General features: G+C 39.2%; 1 non-coding gene across 1 annotated transcript; it reads right to left on the bottom strand.

The window, feature by feature from the left end:
• Positions 1 to 16,042: 16,042 nt before the first annotated feature.
• LOC112711890 (small nucleolar RNA R71) lies at positions 16,043 to 16,150 on the bottom strand. Its single transcript, XR_003157622.1, has one exon. It is a non-coding gene; the product is annotated as a small nucleolar RNA R71 (small nucleolar RNA).
• Positions 16,151 to 18,655: the final 2,505 nt, after the last annotated feature.

Genomic DNA, 18,655 nt, shown 5'->3' with positions numbered 1-18,655 from the left:
AATTGACACCAAACTTAAAAATTGACACTAGACTCAAACAAGAAACACATATATATATATATATATTGGTTTTTATGATTTTATTAATTTTTTTGTATTTTTCGAAAAATTTTTTTTGGAAAAACGAAAACAAAATAAAAAATTTTTGAAAGATTTTTGAAAACTTTTTGAAAAGAAAATTACCTAATCTGAGCAACAAGATAAACCGTCAGTTGTCCAAACTCAAACAATCCCCGGCAACGACGCCAAAAACTTGATAGGCAAAATTGTGACTCATACTTTTCACAACTCGAACAATTCCTAGCAATGGCTCCAAAAACTTGGTGCAGAATACTATGGTTCATACACATTCTTCACAACTTTGCACAACTAACCAGAAAGTGCACTGGGTCGTCTAAGTAATAAACCTTACGTGAGTAAGGGTCGATCCCATGGAGATTGTTCATATGAAGCAAGCTATGGTCATCTTGTAAATCTCAGTCAAGAGGATTCTAATGGTTATAATGGTTTTTGAATATAAAGATAAATAAAGCATAAAATAAAGATAGAGATACTTATATAGTTCATTGGTGGGAATTTCAGATAAGCGCATGAAGATACTGTATTCCTTCTGAATCTCCGCTTTCCTACTGCTTTCATCCAATCATTCTTACTCCTTTCCATGATAAGCTGTATGTTGGGGATCATCGTTGTCAGTGGCTACCGTCTGTCCTCTCAGTGAAAATGGTCCAGGTGCGCTGTCATCGCACGGCTAATCATCTATCGGTTCTCGATCATGTAAGAATAGGATTTACTATCCTTTTGCGTTGTCACCACGCCTTACAGTCGTGAGTTTGAAGCTCGTCACAGTCATTCAATCCCTGAATCCTACTCGGAATACCACGGACAAGGTTTAGACTTTCCGGATTCTCAAGAATGCTGCCAATGGATTCTAGCTTATACCACGAAGATTCTGATTAAGGAATCCAAGAGATATTCATTCAAGCTTATTTGCATGTAGAACGAAAGTGGTTGTCAGGCACATGTTCATAAGTGAGAATGGTGATGAGCGTCACATAATCATCACATTCATCAGGTTCTTGGGTGCGAATGGATATCTTAGAATAAGAATAAGCGTGAATTGAATACGAGAACAATAGTACTTTGCATTAATACTCGAGGAACAGCAGAGCTCTACACCTTTAATCTATGGTGTGTAGAAACTCCACCGTTGAAAATACATAAGTGATAAAGGTGTTCATTGGTTCCGGCCCCAGAGAGGGAACCAGGATAACCAAGACTCAATGGTTCAAAAAGACCAAATGGTCTAAGAGAGACTGCGAATACAACAGTAAAAAGTTCTATTTATACTAAACTAGCTACTAGGGTTATAGAGATAAGTAATTGATGTAGAAATCCACTTCCGGGGACCACTTGGTGTGTGCTTGGGCTGAGCTTGAGCTTTACACGTGCGTAGGCTTCTCTTGGGGTTAAACGCCAAGTTGTAACATGTTTTTGGCGTTTAACTCTGGTTTGTGACGTGTTTCTGGCGTTTTACTCCAGAATGCAGCATGGAACTGGCGTTGAACGCCAGTTTGCATTGTCTAAACTCAAAAAAAGTATAAACTATTATATATTTCGGGAAAGCCCTGGATGTCTACTTTCCAACGCAATTAAGAGCGTGCCATTTGGAGTTTTGTTGCTCCAGAAAATTCATTTCGAGTGCAAGGAGGTCAGAATCCAACAACATCTGTAGTCCTTTTTCAGCCTCCTATAAGATTTTTGCTCAGGTTCTTCAATTTCTGCTAGAAAATACCTGAAATCATAGAAAAATACACAAACTCATAGTAAAGTCCAGAAATGTGAATTTTGCATAAAAACTAATAAAAACATCCTTAAAAGTAGCTAGATTCTACTAAAAACTACCTAAAAACAATGCCAAAAAGCGTATAAATTATCCGCACATCACGTACGCATCGCCCACACTTTCGTGTGGTGTGTGTGAAGTGAAAGAGATGCGTTCGTGTCATAGACGCGAACGCGTGGCCCAGTTTGTGCCTAATGCACACCAGCCGCATGATTCCAGCCCAACTTTCTGGGTGTTGGATCTTTACGCCGATTACCCTTCGACGCCCACGCATGGCCTACGCGCTCGCGTGGATTTTTTTTATATGCAGGATGCGAAATGTAATGCTAATGTGGATGCTCTGAATAATTCCAGGTTCAATAAAATAGTAAAAGAAAACTCAAAAACAAACAAAACGAAATAAAATTGAAAATAGAACGATCATACCATGGTAGGTTGTCTCCCACCTAGCACTTTTGGTTAAAGTCCTTAAGTTGGACATTTGATGAGCTTCCTGTTATGGTGGCTTGTGCTTGTATTCATCCAAAAATCTCCACCAGTGTTTGGAATTCCAACATCCTCCGGGGTCCCAAACAAGGCATGTAAATCCCCTGAGCAATTTCAAACAGGTTCTAAGGCTTCTGGGGTGTTTAATGTCAGAATAGATTCCAGGATCCCAAACCTTGCTTTTGCACCCGTCTTTGTCTCGATTTATATTTTTCCAGCCGGGTGGTTTGGAAGTTGTATTCTCACCAAGATGACCAAACATCTTCCGAGACCCAATTAATCGAACTCTGTACCAATCCTTGCTCCTCAAATTGATGTGTGAAACCTCATTGAATCTTGCATACCAGCTCTGAGTGTGAGTCATTTCCCTTTTGCTCTTAAAGCCGCAAAGAGCTCTAAGCTGGCCATCTGCTTCAAGTAAACCATATTCAAGTGGAAAAGTAAAGATAAAAGGTAAGGATTTTACCCACTTAATGTTTGTATTGGGCGGTAATGGCCTTGGGATAGGTGTGTCCAGTGGTTTTGCAAGCTCTACTCCCTTGTAATCTTCTGTGAATTCTTCCACTTTTTTGCGAATTTCTTCAACTGCAACCACGTCTTGATCAAAGTCTTCAATATCTTCCTCATCATGTGAGTCATAATTGGGAGGTTGAGAAAAGTCTACCTCTGCATCATCTTCGTATTCACTTGGGGAAGATTCTTCAGTCTCAAAGAATTCACTTGCGGATGCAAGTTCATTACTATGAGAACTTGACTCATGACTGTCATTCTCAAGGAAACATGCTTCTTGAGTTGTTCCGTCCATTTCTTCATAAGATACCTGCTTTGGGGGTTGTGCACTCTCCTCTTTAGCATCAATAGCAACGTCCTTGATAGAATTTTCCACAACTATTATGGCTTCCTCCACTTGTTCCAATACAAAGCCATGTTCCTCATTGTCCACTGGAGTTTCTAGTGCCTCTTTCATAATACGCTCTTCTTTCGATTCTCCACATGTAGCCATGGGAGTACTTTGAGTGCTCAGATGTTGGGAAGCTAATCGATTTACTACCTCGGTTAAGGTGGTCGCGAATTCTAGTACATCCCTTTTCATCTTCGCTTGCCCTTGAAGAAGACCACGAAGGATGTTATCCATTGGAGATTGCGGTGGATATGAGGGTTCATTATTTGGGAGGAAGGGTTCATGGTACGGAGGTAGTTCTTCTTGACAAGGATATGGAGATAGTGAATATTGAGGTGGTGGTTCTGGGTGTGGTTCTATGGTGGTTGGTGTGGTGGATAAGGATTAGGGTCATATGGAGGTGAATGGTTGTAGGTGGCTTGTGAGTATGGTGGTTCAAATATATGTTATGGAGGTGATTCATGAGCATAGGGTGGGGCTTGTTGGTAACTACAAGGGGGTCCACCATATCTATCATTTTGGTACGCACCTCGAAATGGCTCTTGACCATAGTAATTCGGTGGAGGTTGGTTGTCACGAAAGGGTCCACCGTAACTATTGTCCTGGTATGCATCACAGAATGGTTGTTGGTGATAACACGTTGGAGGGGGTTGTTGCCAAGAGGGTTGATCAAATCCTTGTGGCTCCTCCCATCTTTGATTCTTCCAACCTTGATGCCTGTTCTTATTGTAGCTTCCATTCTTTACAACAACATCGGAATCAAACTTGAAGCCAGAGGGGTGAGAATTCATAGTAGTTAATAAAAATTAAAAATAAAAACAAATAGACAAGCAAAATCAAATATTTACAATAACCAATAATAAGGCACACGTTTGCAATTTCCCGGCAATGGCGCTATTTTGACAAACGGATTTTCTATCGGTAAAGAAATTCACAAATACAATCGCATTGTAAGTATAGTTCTTAAACCAACAGAGAATCCTTTCGTACAAAAGTTTTGTTTGTCACTTAAGCAAACCCAATAAACATAAATAACCGAAGTATTTAAACCTCGGGTCGTCTCTCAAGGAATTACAGAGAGGTATGATTCATTATTGGTTAAAGAAAATACTATAATTTTCGGGTTTTTTAAAATAAGGAACAGGTTATTTAAATGGAAAGGAAAATAAATTAATAATTATAAAATCTCTTGGTAAGGTATAAGAAATTGAAGTCCTATCCTAGTTATCCTTATCAGGTGTGATGAGAATTGGACTCTGCTCCCACTTTAGTTAGCTCTTACTAAATAAAGGAAAGTCAAGCGGACTAATTAATTTGATCCTCAAGTCCTAGTCAACTCCTATGGAAAGACTAGAGTTATTGGAGCACAAATTAATCAGCAAAGAATTCCAATTTCAATCAACAGCTGACTTTGATAACTCAAGTGTTACTAATTACTCAACCAAGGCCAAAGGGTGTAAAAAGCTAAATTAAAGTCATAAATATGAATTACCTCAATTTGCATAAATAAGAGAAATCAAGTCTGACATAAGGGTTCATAAATTAAAGTAATAGAATAAATAAAAGTAGAAAATAATTTAAAGGAACATTGAACCTGTGATGAAGAGAAGTAGTCTGAACATAATAGAAATCATAAATCCTAATCCTAAGAGAGAGGAGAGAACCTCTGTCTCTAAAAACTACATCTAAAAACCTAAAATTGTGAATTTGTATCGATTGTTATTGATGAATGGATGGATTTCCCACTTTATAGCCTCTAATCTGTGCTTCTGAACTTGGATCTGGGCCAAAAGAGGGTTCAGAAATTGCTAGAGCATTTTCTGTAATTTCTGCACATGGCGTCTGTCACGCGTACGTGTGGGTCACGCGTTCTTGTCATTTGGAGTTTTGCTCTTCCGCGCATCTGCGTCAGTCACGCGTCCGCGTCAATTGCATTCTGCTCAAGGCATGCATCCGCGTCATCCATGCGTTCGCATCGCTGCTTTTTCTTCAAAACTCCATTTTTGTGCTTTCCTTCCAGTTTTGTATGTCTCCTTTTTGTCCCCTAAGTCATTCCTGTCCTATGAAACCTGAAAATACTTAACACATAAATCACGGCATCGAATGGTAATAAAGGATAATTAAATTTAATATTTTTAAAGCATAGGAAACATGTTTTCACATATATCATAAAATGAGGAAGGAGTAGTAAAACCATGCAATTTACATGAATAAGTGGGTGAAAATTTGATAAAAACACTCAATTTAAGCACAAGATGACTCATAAAATAGGGGTTTATCAATGATCGATATTGAAGGCAATAGGTGTCAAGTTATATATATATATATATATATATATATATATATATATATATATATATATATATATCATGCTACGTTACAAACATTCTATCTGCCAAGATCTGCCAACTATAGTTGAGCTGGACACCAAGCCCATTCACTTACAAAAGCCACATCCAAGTTAACCCGGGTTAAACCTAATTTACCCTGTTAAACCTAATTTGCCATAGACCCACTTTGACTTACCGTGGACGTTTTCTCCCAAACCCCTATCTACATCCAGTGCCACATAGCCTCTATTATTGCCGTCTCCGCCGGTCTCCACAGTCAAGGTAAGTTAACGCCGACGGACCACCTAACCACGACGTCAAGAGTACGATCCCATAGTCACCGTGAAGCCGCCGGGTCTGGTGCATGTTATCATCGGAGGTGTCTCGAAGATGCATCTGGTTGTCCAGCCTTGAACAACACGCAGCAGCCAAGCACCGCCACCATAGCTGAATTCATGGGCTGTGTGGGTTCGTTAGAAACCCCGTGGCTTTCTGGATTTGAGACTCCAACCGTGCGCCACTCCTTCACTTGCAGACGAGCCCGAATAGAAGCGTGTCTTCCCTTCGGCACCACAGCCACACTACAAGGTTAGTGGGTCTTTGAGATTTAAATTAGGTGGTTGTATAGATTTCTAATTCTGAGCATTACAATTAGATTGAGAATGATTACACATGGGTTTGTGTCTCTTGGCTGTGAAAAAACTTGAGAATTGGTGAATGAAGTGCTTTTTTTGTTGAACTTCTTCCCTGGTGCACGAAAATTACAATCACACTTTGTAATCTCGCACAACTAACCAGCAAGTGCACTGGATCATCCAAGTAATACCTTACGTGAGTAAGGGTCGATCCCACGGAGATTGTTGGTTTGAAGCAGGCTATGGTTATCTTGTAAATATTAGTCAGGATATCAATAACGGTTTTGGTTTTAATTGCGAAAAATAAAAGAGCATGAAATAAATACTTGTTATGCAGTAATGGAGAATGGGTTGGAGTTTTGGAGATGCTCTGTCTTCTGAATCTCTGATTTTTTGCTATCTTCTTCTTTACGCACGCAAGGTTCCTTCCATGGCAAGTTGTATGTTGGTGGATCACCATTGTCAATAGCTACCATCCGTACTTTCAGTGAAAAAGGTCCATATACATGGCTAATCATCTGTCAGTTCTCACTTGTGCTGGAATAGGATCCAGTGATCCTTTTGCGTCTGTCACTACGCCCAACATTTGTGAGTTTGAAGCTCGTCACAGTCATCCCTTCCCAGATCCTACTCAGAATACCACAGGTAAGGTTTAGACTTTCTGGATCCCAGGAATGCTGCCAATTGATTCTAGTTTATACCACGAAGACTCTGGCCTCACGGGTTTGAATGCTCTGTTGTCAGGAGAGGCAATCAAACTCGTGAACCAGAAATCCAAGAGATACACATTCAATCTAAGGTTGAACGGAAGTGGTTGTCAGGCATGCGTTCATAGGTTGAGAATGGTGACGAGTGTCACGGATCATCACATTCATCATATTGAAGTGCGAATGAATATCTTAGAATAGAAACAAGCGTGATTGAATGAAAAACAGTAGTAATTGTATTAATCCATTGAGACACAGCAGAGCTCCTCACCACCAACAATGGAGTTTAGAGACTTATGCCGTAGAGATACAATGTAAAATGTGAAAATGTTATGAGGTACAAAATAAATCTCTAAAAGTAGTTTTTATACTCAACTAGTAACCTAGGTTTACAGAAAATGAGTAAACTAAGATAGATAGTGCAGAAATCCACTTTTGGGGCCACTTGGTGTGTGCTGGGGCTGAGCATTGAAGCTTTCACGTGCATAGGCTATTCTTGGAGTTAAACGCCAGTTTGTAACCTATTTTTGGAATTTAACTCTGTATTGTAACTTGTTTCTGGCATTTAACGCCAGAATAGGGCAGAAAGCTGGCGTTGAACGCCAGTTTGGGTCGTCTAAACTTGGGCAAAATATAAACTATTATATATTTCTGGAAAGCCCTGGATGTCTACTTTCCAACGCAATTGAGAGCGCGCCATTTGAACTTCTGTAGCTCCAAAAATTTCATTTCGAGTGTAGGGAGGTTAGAATCCAACAGCATTTGCTGTCCTTTTTCAGCCTCTAAATAAGATTTTTGCTGAGGTCCCTCAATTTCAGCCAGAAAATACCTGAAATCACAGAAAAACACACAAATTTATAGTAAAGTCCAGAAATGTGATTTTTGCATAAAAACTAATAAAAATGTACTAAAAAGTAGCTAGATCCTACTTAAAACTATGTGAAAACACCCCCCAAAAAGCATATAAAATATCCGCTCATCACAATACCAAACTTAAACTGTTGCTTGTCCCCAAGCAACTAGATAAATAAAATAAGATAGCATGAAGATCAAGAGGCAATCTCAGAGTTTTACATGAAGCTCAATTCTAATTAGATGAGCGGGACTAGTAGCTTTTTGCTTCTGAACAGTTTTGGCATCTCACTTCATCCCTTGAAGTTTAGAATGATTGGCATCCATAGGAACTCAGAATTCAGATAGTGTTATTGATTCTCCTAGTTTGGTATGTTGATTCTTGAACTCAACTACTTTATGATTCTTGGCCGTGGCCCTAAGCACTTTGTCCTCCAGTATTACCACCGGATACATAAATGTCACAGACACATAACTGGGTGAACCTTTTCAGATTGTGACTCAACTTTGCTAAAGTCCCCAATTATAGGTGTCCAGAGTTCTTAAGCACACTCTTTTGGATCACGACTTTAACCACTTAGTCTCAAGCTTTTTCACTTGGACCTGCATGCCACAAGCACATGGTTAGGGAGAGCTAGGTTCAGCCGCTTAGGCCAGGATTTTATTCCTTTAGGCCCTCCTATCCATTGATGCTCAAAGCCTTGGATCCTTTTTACCATTGCCTTTTGGTTTTAAGGGTTATTGGCTTTTTCTTTTTCTTTTCTTTTTTTTTTGCCATTTTTTTCACTGCTTTTTCTTGCTTCAAGAATCAATTTTATGATTTTTCATATTATCAATAACATTTCTCTTTTTCATCATTCTTTCAAGAGCCAACAGTTTTAACATTCATAAACAACAAGATAAAAAATATGCACTGTTTAAGCATTCATTTAGAAGACAAAAAGTGTTGCCACCACATATAAATAATTTGAATTTTTCTTATTAAGAACTCGAAAAAAAATTGCCTCTTTATTTTAAAAATATCTACTATTTATTCATGTCTAATGATGATGAGAAAAATAAATTATAGCTTACTTAGAGATGATAAAAAAAATAAAAATACTAATTACTACTACTCATATGACTTCTAAGATAGATTTTTAATAGCAGAAGTTATCACAGAATTAAGATTAGGACTCAACAACCTTTATTTTAGAAGATGGATGCTCCTTCAATTTGTGGGTTGTCTGGACCTTCAAGAGAAAGCTTCTAGCACTTCAGCTCCTGTAGTTCACGCCCTTGCTTCTCCTGTTCCTTAAGCAGTTTACAGATCATACTATTTTAATTCTGCTGTTCTTCCTTAAGTTGATCCATAGTTTCTTGCAGCTTGGTGACAGATGCTTCTAGGCGGGTCCAATAGTCAATCTGAGGGATTTCTGGGAGGAACTACTACACCCTCCTTTTGATGGAGTTTTCTTGTACTTGTTGTCCCTCCATTGACTTCTTGGTGATTGGATGTTCAACTGGGATAAACTCATCTACTCCCATCTTCACCCCAGCCTCTTTACATAGCAGAAAAATCAAGTTTGGGTAAGCCAATTTGGCATCCTTGGAGTTCTTATTTGTAATTGTGTAGAGTCACAAGAAATCAGATGATGAATCTCCACTTTGTTTCCTTGCATAATACAATGGATCATCACTGCTCTCTTGATAGTGACTTTGGAGCGGTTGCTGGTAGATAGTATGGAACGCCCAATAAAATCCAGCCAGCCCCTAGCAACTGGTTTGAGATCCCCCTCTCTTGAGTTAGTTTGGAACACCTTTTGTACTGGTTATCCACTTGGCTCCAGGGATGCATATGTCCTCTAGAATTTGGTCTAAGCGCTTATCATCACACACCATTCTCCTATTAAAGGATTCCGGATCATCTTGTAGTTGAGGCAGCTTGAAGACCTCGCTTATTTTGTCAAGGTGGAAGTAAATAATCTTCCCCCTGACCATGGTTTGAAAGGTATAGAAAGTGGTTCCAATCATTCTCTGCCTCTCTGTTTGCCACAGATTTGAGTAGAATTCCTGAACCATGTTTCTACCTACCTTTGTCTTAGGATTAGCTAGAATTTCCCAGCCTCTGTTTCGAATCTGCTCTTGGATCTCTGGATATTCGTCTTCTTTCAGATAGAATTTAACTTTTGGGATTACTGACCTTAGACCAATTATTTTGTGGTAATGGTCCGAATGTTCCTTGGTTAAGAACCTCTCTTGATTCCAAAGTGATTTTGGATTATTCTCTTTCTTGCCTCTTGAAGTAGTTTGTTTTCCCTTAGGAGCCATGATTTTAGTGAGTCTTAGCTCAGTGATCACGCAAAACACACCAAACATAGAGGTTTACTTATCCTCAAGCAAAAGAAAGGAAAGGAGAGGAGAAGGAGGAGAGCCAAATTTGAACTGTGGAGGAGAGGGGGTGGCCGAATGTTAATTTAAAAGGAAGGGGTGGGTTCAAAATTTTTTGAAAAAGATATGACAGAATATATGATTTGTAAAAAGATAATTATGATATGCAAAAGATGTAATTTTAAAATTGAAAAGATAGGAGAGAGTTTTGAAAAAGATAAATCTAAATTTGAAAAGATAGTATGATGAGTTGAAAAAAGATTTGAAAAGATATTAGAAAGATATATGAATTTTTGAAAAAGATTTGAAAAGAAATTAAAAAGATATATGCATTTTGAAAAAGATTAGAAAAGAAGAAAAGATTTTTAGGATTAAGAGTTATTTTTTTTTGAATTTTGAAATTGAAAGATGAGGATTTGAAATATGTTTATGCAAGAAATTATGGATGAAAACATAAAAAATAAAAAAATTGGGTTGGAAAACAAAATCACCTCCCCTCTACATTTCTGGCGTTAAACGCCCAAACGCTGCTTGTTTTGGGCGTTAAACGCCAGAAAGTCTTTATCACTAGGCATTTTTCAAAACGCCCAGGATGCTGCAGTTCTGGCGCTAAATGCCCAGAATGGCACCCATTCTTGCGTTTAACGCCCAGAAAGATATCCTTACTGGCGTTAAACGCCATAATGGTTAACGCCCAAAAGTGCCTCTTACTGGCGTTTTCGTGCCAGTGAGCTTCTTTTCTCTGCTCTCTGCTCTGAATCCTTCTGTAACTCTGTGAACTCCTGTAAATGAGAGTTAGTTCTGATGATAATTTATTAAACTCCTATATTATTATTTAAATAACAAATAAACTACAGTAATGGCTGAGTTGCCTCCCAGCAAGCGCTTCTTTATTGTCTTTAGCTGGACCTTACTGAGCTTTAATCTAGTCTCAGTTTTAAGCATTCTTGCTCAAAATTGCTTTCAAGATAATGTTTGACTCTCTGTCCATTAACATTGAACTTTTTGTCAGAATCAATATCCTGAAGCTCTACATATCCATATGGTGACACGCCTGTAATCACATATGGTCCTCTCTACCAGGATTTTAGTTTCCCAGGGAATAGTTTAAGCCTAGAGTTAAACAGCAGAACCTTTTGTCCTGGCTCAAAGACTCTGGATCACAAGTTCTTATCATGCCATCTCTTTGCTTTCTCCTTGTAAATTTTGGCATTTTCAAAAGCATTGAGTCTGAATTTCTCTAGCTTATTCAGCTAGAGTAATCTTTTTCTCCAGCTAATTTGGCATCAAGGTTTAGGAATCTGGTTGCCCAGTAGGCTTTATGCTCTAGTTCCACAAGCAGGTGACAGGCCTTCCCATACACAAGCTGGTATGGAGAGGTTCCTATAGGAGTCTTGAATGCTGTTTTGTATGCCCATAGAGCATCATCCAAGCTCTTTGCCCAATCCTTTCTATGAGCTATTACAGTCCATTCCAGGATTCTTTTTAGTTCTCTATTAGAGACTTTAGCCTGCCCATTGGTCTGTGGATGATTTGGAGTTGCCACCTTGTGGCTAATTCCATATCGGATCATGGCAGTATAAAGCTATTTATTGCAGAAATGAGTGCCTCCATCACTGATTAGAGCTATAGGAACACCAAATCTACTAAAGATATGTTTCTGGAAAAACTTCAGTACTGTCTTAGTATCGTTAGTGGGTGTTGCAATTGCCTCCACCCATTTAGATACATAGTCTACTACCACCAGAATGTAAGTGTTTGAGTATGATGGTGGGAAAGGCCCCATGAAGTCAATACCCCATACATCAAACAACTCAATCTCTAAGATCCCTTGTTGAGGCATGGCGTAACCATGAGGCAGATTACCAGCTCGCTGGCAACTATCATAGTTACGTACAATCTCTTGGGAGTCTCTATAGATTGTAGGCCAGTAGAACCCACATTGGAGGACTTTAGTGGCTGTTTGCTCACCTTTGAAATGTCCTCCATGTTCTAATCCATGGCAATGCCATAGGATCTTCTGCACCTCTTCTCTAGGCACGCACCTATGGATTAGTCCGTCTATGCATCTCTTAAAGAGATATGGTTCATCCCACAAGTAGTATTTCGCATCAGAAAGTACTTTTTTCTTTTGCTGCTTGCTGAACTCCTTTGGAATGAATCTTGCAGCTTTATAGTTTGCGATGTCTGCAAACCATGGCACCTCCTGAATGGCAAAGAGTTGCTCATCCAGAAAGGTTTCAGAGATCTCAGTGAGGGGTATAGACATCCCTTCTACTGGTTCTATCCAGGACAGGTGATCTGCTACTTGATTCTCTGTACCTTTTTCTGTCTCTTATTTCTATATCAAACTCTTGTAGAAGCAACACTGATGAGCGGATAATTTATACGCTTTTTGGCATTATTTTTAGTATGTTTTTAGTATGTTTTAGTTAGTTTTTATTATATTTTTATTAGTTTTTATTTAAAATTTACTTTTCTGGACTTTAACATGAGTTTGTGTGTTTTTCTATGATTTCAGGTATTTTCTGGCAGAAATTGAGGGACCTGAGCAAAAATCTGATTCAGAGGCTGAAAAGGACTGCAGATGCTGTTGGATTCTGACCTCTCTACACTCGAAGTGGATTTTCTGGAGCTACAGAAGCCAAACTGGCACGCTCTTAATTGCGTTGGAAAGTAGACATCCTGGGCTTTCCAGAAATATATAATAGTTTATACTTTGCCCGAGATTTGATGGCCCAAATCGGCGTTTCAAATCAGCTCAAGAATTCCTGGCGTTTAATGCCGGAACTGGCACAGAAATGGTAGTTAAACGCCCAAACTGGCACAAAAGCTGGCGTTTAAGTCCAAGAAAAGTCTCTACACATAGAAGCTTCAATGCTCAGCACAAGCACACACCAAGTGGGCCCGGAAGTTGATTTTTACATCATTTACTCATTTTTGTAAACCCTAGGATACTAGTTCTCTATAAATAGGACCTTTTGCTATTGTATTTTCATCTTGGTAGCTATCTTTGGACGTCTAGTTCTTAGATCATGGGGGCTGGCCTCTCGGCCATGCCTAGACCTTGTTCTTATGTATTTTCAACGGTGGAGTTTCTACACACCATAGATTAAGGTGTGGAGCTCTGCTGTACCTCGAGTATAATGCAATTACTATTGTTCTTCTATTGAATTCAGCTTATTCTTGTTCTAAGATATCACTTGTTCCTCAACTTGATGAATGTGATGATCCGTGACACTCATCATAATTTTCACCTATGAACGTGTGCCTGACAACCACCTCCGTTCTACTTTAGATTGAGTGGATATCTCTTGGATTCCTTAATCAGAATCTTCGTGGTATAAGCTAGAATTGATGGTGGCATTCTTGAGAATCCGGAAGGTCTAAACCTTGTCTGTGGTATTCTGAGTAGGATTCAAGGATTGAATGACTGTGACGAGCTTCAAACTCGCGATTGTGGGGCATTAGTGACAGACGCAAAAGAATCACTGGATTCTATTCCGACATGATCGAGAACCGACAGATGAATAGCCGTGCTGTGACAGAGCGCGTTGAACATTTTTATTGAGAGGACGGGACTGTAGTCACTGACAACAGTGATGCCCAACATACAGCTTGCCATGGAAAGGTGTAAGAAGGATTGGATGAAGATAGTAGGAAAGCAGAGAGACGGAAGGGACAAAGCATCTCCATACGCTTATCTGAATTACATAAGTATCTCTATCTTTATTTTATGTTTTATTTATCTTTTAATCATTAATCCTCCATATCCATTTGAATCTGCCTGACTGAGATTTACAAGATGACCATAGCTTACTTCATACCAACAATCTCCGTGGGATCGACCCTTACTCGCGTAAGGTTTATTACTTGGACGACCCAGTGCACTTGCTGGTTAGTTGTGCGAAGTTATGATAAAGAGTTGAGATTGCAATTGAGCGTACCATGTTGATGGCACCATTGATGATCACAATTTCGTGCACCAAGTTTTTGGTGCCGTTGCTGGGGATTGTTAGACTTTGGACAACTGACGGTTCATCTTGTTGCTTAGATTAGGTATTTTTCTTCAGAGTTCTTAAGAATGAATTCTAGAGTTTCAAGGTGATGTTCTTATCATCACAAAAGCTGATTGATTCTCATCAATTTAGCTCTTGAATGTAATGTCCTGCTGAAGCTTGGCTAGCCATGTCTAATCTTTTTAGACTAAATCTTTAGACTAACATTGCATGATTCCTGGAAATTCTTATTAAGAATTTTGATATTCTTATTTTCTTTTCCACTCAATTTTCGAAAAAATCCAAAAAAATTATATAATCTTAAAATCAAAAATATTTTTATGTTTCTTGTTTGAGTCTAGTGTCTAATTTTAAGTTTGGTGTCATTTGCATGTCTTCATTCTTCTAATTTTCAAAAATTACATGCATTATGTTCTTCACTGATCTTCAAGTTGTTCTTGATGATTTCCTTGCTCTGATCTTTAAATTCTCTTGTCTTGAGTGTTTTGTTGTTTCTCATATGCATTCTTAATTTGTTAGTGTCAATAGTATACAAACTTCTAAGTTTGGTGTCTTGCATGTATTGTTTATTTGATTTTAGTTGCATTTTGATTATTCCTCATCATTAAAAATTCAATAAAATTTTTAATTTGTGTCTTTTGAAGTCAATAATATATAGAATTGAAGATTCAGAACATGCAGCAGAGGAATTACACAGAAAAAGCTGGGCATTCAAAACGCCTAGTGAGGAAGAAAAACTGGCGTTTAAACGCCAGCCAGGGTACCTGGCTGGGCGTTCAACGCCCAAAAGGGTAGCATTTTGGGCGTTAAACGCCAGAATGGATACCATTCTGGGCGTTTAACGCCAGGATGGCACAAGAGGGAAGATTTTGTTTTTAATTCAATTTTTTTTCAAGTTTCCATATTTTTTCAAAATCAAATCTTTTTAATTGTTTTTCAATCATATCTTTTTAAAATCATATCTTTTCAATCATATCTTCTTAATCACATCTTTTTCAAAATAGTTTTCAATCATATCTTTTTGATTTCTAATTTCAAAATCTTTTTCAAAAATCACTTTATTTCTTTCTCAATCTTAGTTTTCGAAAATCATCAATCAAAATTTCAAAATTTCTTTTAATTGTTTTAAAATCTTTTACTTTAATTTCAAAAATCCTTCCCCTCTTCTCACATCCTTCTATTTATGGACTAACACTCCTCCACTATCAACAATTCGAACTCTATCTCTCTTGATAAGTTCGACTTCTTCTTCTTCTACCTCCTCCTTCTATTCTTCTTTTCCTCTGACACCTCAAGGAATCTCTATACTGTGACATAGAGGACTCCATACTTTCTTGTCCTTTTCTCTTTCATATGAGTAGGAACAAAGACAAAAGCATTCTTGTTGAGGCTGACCCTGAACCTGAAAGGACCTTGAAGCGAAAGCTAAGAGAAGCTAAAGCACTACTTTCTGTAGAGGACCTAACAGAAATCTTCAAACAAGAAGAAGACATGGCAGCCGAAAACAACAACAATGTCAACAATGCAAGGAAAGTGCTTGGTGACTTTACTGCACCTACTCCCGACTACTATGGGAGAAGCATCTCTATCCATGCCATTGAAGCAAACAACTTTGAGCTTAAGCCTCAATTAGTTTCTCTAATGCAACAGAATTGCAAGTTCCATGGACTTCCATTGGAAGATCCTCATCAGTTTTTAGCTGAATTCTTGCAAATCTGTGACACTGTTAAGACCAATGGGGTTGACCCTGAGGTCTACAGACTTATGCTATTCCCTTTTGCTGTAAGAGACAGAGCTAGGATATGGTTGGACTCACAACCTAAAAAAAGCCTGAACTCTTGGGAAAAGCTAGTCAATGCCTTCTTGGCAAAGTTCTTTCCACCTCAAAAATTGAGTAAGCTTAGAGTGGAAGTCTAAACCTTTAGACAGAAGGAAGGTGAATCCCTCTATGAAGCTTGGGAAAGATACAAACAATTGATCAAAAAGTGTCCTTCTGACATGCTTTCTGAATGGAGCATCATATGTATCTTCTATGATGGTCTGTCTGAACTGTCCAAGATGTCATTGGATAGCTCTGCTAGAGGATCTTTTTATCTGAAGAAGATGCATGCAAAAGCTCAAGAACTCATTGAAATGGTTGAAAATAACCAATTCATGTACACTTCTGAAAGGAATCCTGTGAACAATGGGACGAATCAGAAGAAATGAGTTCTTGAGATTGATACTCTGAATGCCATATTCGCTCAGAACAAAATATTGACTCAGCAAGTCAATATGATTTCTCAAAGTCTGTCTGGAATGCAAGCTGCACCAGGCAGTACTAAGGATGCTTCATCTGAAGAAGAAGCTTATGATCCTGAGAACCCATCAATGGAAGAGGTGAATTACATGGGAGAACCCTATGGAAACACCTATAATCCTTCATGGAGAAATCATCCAAATCTCTCATGGAAGGATCAACAGAGACCTCAACAAGGTTTCAACAATAATAATGGTGGAAGAAACAGGTTTAGCAATGGCAAGCCTTTTCCATCATCTTCTCAGCAATAGATAGAGAATTCTAAGCAGAACTCCTCTGACTTAGCAACTATAGTCTCTGATCTAATTAAAACCACTCAAAGTTTCATGACTGAAACAAGGTCCTCCATTAGAAATTTGGAGGAACAAGTAGGTCAGTTGAGTAAGAAAGTTACTGAACTCCCTCCTAGTACTCTTCCAAGCAATACAGAAGAGAATCCAAAAGGAGAGTGTAAGGCCATAAACATGGCCGAATTTGGAGAGGAGAAAGAGGCAGTGATCGCCACTGAGGAAGACCTCAATGGACGTCCACTGGCCTCCAATGAGTTCCCTAATGAGGAACCATGGGAATCTGAGGCTCACACTGAGACCATAGAGATTCCATTGGATTTACTTCTGCCATTCATGAGCTCTGATGAGTATTCTTCCTCTGAAGAGGACGAAGATGTCACTGAAGAGCAAGTTGCTAAGTACCTTGGAGCAATCATGGAACGAAATGACAAGTTATTTGGTAATGAGACTTGGGAGGATGAACCTTCTTTGCTCACCAAAGAACTAGATGACTTGACAAGGCAGAGATTACCTCAAAAGAGACAAGACCCTGGGAAGTTCTCAATACCTTGTACAATAGGCACCATGACCTTCAAGAAGGCTCTATGTGACCTAGGGTCAAGCATAAACCTCATGCCTCTCTCTGTAATGGAGAAGCTAGGGATCTTTGAGGTACAAGCTGTAAGAATCTCACTAGATATGGCGGACAATTCAAGAAAACAAGCTTATGGACTAGTAGAGGATGTTCTGGTAAAGATTGAAGACCATTACATCCTTGCTGATTTCATAGTCCTAGAGACTGGGAAGTGCATGGATGAATCCATCATCCTTGGTAGACCATTCCTAGCCACAGCAAAGGCTGTGATTGATGTTGACAGAGATGAATTGATCATTCAAGTGAATTAAGAATCCCTTGTGTTTAAGGCTCAAGGATATCCCTCTCTAACCATGGAGAGGAAGCATGAAGAGCTTCTCTCAAAACAGAGTCAAACAGAGCCCCCACAGTCAAACTCTAAGTTTGGTGTTGGGAGGCCACAACCAAATTCTAACTTTGGTGTTGAACCCCCACATTCAAACTCTAAGTTTGGTGTTGGGAGGTTCCAACATTGCTCTGAACATCTGTGAGGCTCCATGAGAGCCCACTGTCAAGCTACTGACATTAAAGAAGCGCATGTTGGGAGGCAAGCCAATGTTATATTTATTTATCTTCCTTTGTTATTTTATGTTATCTGTAGGTTGATGATCATGTGAAGTCACAAAATCAATTGAAAAAGCAAAAACAGAATGAAAAACAGCACACCCTGAAGGAAAAACTTGCTGGCGTTTAAACGCCAGTAAGGGCAGCAAATGGGCATTTAACGCCCAGTCTGGCACCATTCTGGGCGTTTAACGCCAGAAAGGGGCACCAGACTGGCGTTTAACGCCAGGAATGGGCAAGAAGCTCGCGTTAAACGCCAGAAAGGGGCAGCAGTCCGGCGTTTAACGCCAGGATTGGCAGAAAGGGCGTTTTTGCACGCCACTTGGTGCAGGGATGAGCTATCCTTGACACTTCAGGATCTGTGGACCCCACAGGATCCCCACCTACCCCACCACACTCTTTCTTCTTCACCCATTCACCAATCACCTCAACACCTCTTCCCCAAAACCCCTCACCTATCAAATCCTACCATTCTCTTCACCACTCACATCCATCCTTCATAAAACCCCACCTACCTCACCATCCAAATTCAAACCACTTTTCCTCCCAAACCCACCCATAATGGCCGAACCCTACCCCCCTCTCCACCCCTATATAAAACCTTCTTCACTCCTTCATTATCACACAACCTAAACACTACTTCTCCCCCTTGGCCGAACCACAAAGCCCTCTCCATCTCCTCCATTTTCTTCTTCTTCTACTCCTTTCTTTCTTCTTTTGCTCGAGGACGAGCAAACCTTCTA

Source organism: Arachis hypogaea, chromosome 1 (assembly GCF_003086295.3).
Source record: "Arachis hypogaea cultivar Tifrunner chromosome 1, arahy.Tifrunner.gnm2.J5K5, whole genome shotgun sequence".
Lineage (NCBI taxonomy): Eukaryota > Viridiplantae > Streptophyta > Magnoliopsida > Fabales > Fabaceae > Arachis > Arachis hypogaea.
Note: the sequence above shows the minus strand (reverse complement) of the source record. Positions and strands in the feature narration are given on the sequence as shown.